Raw genomic sequence first — 1,816 nt, 5'->3', positions numbered from 1 at the left:
ACTAAGTCTTCGTCTTACTCTCTCCAGTTCTTTCAGTCTTCTGAGTTATAAGTGTGGTTCTTCCAGCATATGATAATCATAGTTTCCTCTCTTATACCTGTTATGATTCCACCCTCTACGTCTTCTTCTGCCCCAGCGATGTCTCCACCAATGCCTCCAATACCATCTCCTCCTGCAATTTCTGTATCTTCGACCTCTGCCATATCTCTAAAATGGAAAGTTATTTATTTGTTACCTACTACAGTCCTCTGAGTTATAAGTTATATATACCTATAGCCATACTGCCAACATTCCTCAGGCATTAATAAGATCCCAATGTTTGGAAAGCTGGAAATATTAATACCTGTTTTTCAAAAAAGGAAGCAGTCTGAAAACAGCTCTTGGCCAGCTAGACTAACCTCTTCCAGACTCTGTTATGAACGAGGCAGGAGCAGGACATTTAGAAAATTACAATACAGTTCAGCAAAATAGTTGTGGTTTTGTTAAATGGAAATGGTGTTTGACAAATTTATTGCAGTTCTTTGAGTATATAACAAGCAAGATGGTTCCAGAGGCATGTATTTTGATTTCCAAAAAGACGTGTGATAAGAAGCTACATAAAGGATAAATGAACAAGACAAGAAATAATGGTGTTGATGGTGATATATTGACATGGATAGAGAACTGGCTATCTAGCAGCAACCAAGGTCAGCATAAACATGTATTTTCCAGATTGGCAACCAGTAATTACTGGAGTGCCACAGTTATCAGTGCTGGGGTGTCAACAATTTACAACCCAAATTCATGACTTGGAAAAAGCAACTGATGATGTTGTGGATGAATTTGCAAATGGTGCATAGAAAGATAGGAAAGAAAGTTGAAGGGGATTCAAAGAAGCAGCAAAGCAATATAGATGGGTTAATTAGATTTTCAAAAACAGGAGGCTGGTGTATAACAAGGAACATTTTGACGCAGTTTTGTTCACTTTATTTAAGCAGGGATTTAATTGCACGGGAAACAGTTCAGACAAGGTTCCTGAGATGAATTATACGGAAATTATGTCTTCCGAGGAAAGATTGAGCAGGTTGGAGTGAACAGTTTGGGATTTTGAAGTATTGGGAGGTGTCTTCATGGAATAGATGCTGAGAGATGTTTCCTCTCCTACGGAGTGAAAGATAAAAGGCATGTAAGAGATGAGGAAGAATTTCTTCTCTAAATGTCATTAGCCTTTGGAAATATCTACCTTAGAGTGTAATGGAGGATTGTTCATTGAATATATTCAACATTGATTTGGACAAAAGTTTGCTTCCCACGGGGGTAAAGGGTCACAGAGATAGACAAGAAAGTGGATTAGAGGTCACAGTCAGAAATAACCCTGATTTTAATGAGTAATGGAGCAAACTCAATTTGCTGAATAACCTACTCTGTCCCTGATATTATGCTCTTATATCTTTATTCCACAGATATGAGTGCTTTTAATACAGAGATTTCTCGAACACAATCCATCTTGATTAACCAATCAGGGCTGACTTTTGGTCAAACCTGTCAATCAGCCAGTTGTAGATTTCAGTGTCCATGAATGCAAACACACACTTGTTTTAATGTACTTCCTTCCGTGGAGCCATAGGATTAGCCCTCATTGCAGGAACAAAGCACATAATATCGTTTCGGTGTGGGGCTGAGGGATTGCTGCATGGTAAATGGAGGAAATTGTCAAAATAAGACTGGTCATGTAGGTGAACAAAGAAGACGTCATCTTGTTAATCAAAATAGGAGCAGCAAGCTCTCCTGCTCAATAGCTGCTTCCTCAAGCAGCGTCACCAAAACCAGATTATTT

At 38.8% G+C, this 1,816-nt stretch overlaps 1 long non-coding RNA gene across 2 annotated transcripts in view; it reads right to left on the bottom strand.

Moving 5' to 3' along the window:
- Positions 1–1,816, bottom strand: part of LOC125483578 — an 11,776-nt gene that overhangs the window by 1,311 nt on the left and 8,649 nt on the right. For both annotated transcript variants that reach the window (XR_007262531.1, XR_007262530.1), the window contains exon 3: positions 3–207. This is a non-coding gene — a long non-coding RNA (uncharacterized LOC125483578). The remainder of the gene's footprint in view (positions 1–2; positions 208–1,816) is intronic.

Source organism: Rhincodon typus, chromosome 7, assembly GCF_021869965.1.
Source record: "Rhincodon typus isolate 14 chromosome 7, sRhiTyp1.1, whole genome shotgun sequence".
Lineage (NCBI taxonomy): Eukaryota > Metazoa > Chordata > Chondrichthyes > Orectolobiformes > Rhincodontidae > Rhincodon > Rhincodon typus.
The sequence above is the reverse complement of the archived record's forward strand: the minus strand, read 5'-3'. Positions and strand labels throughout refer to the sequence as shown.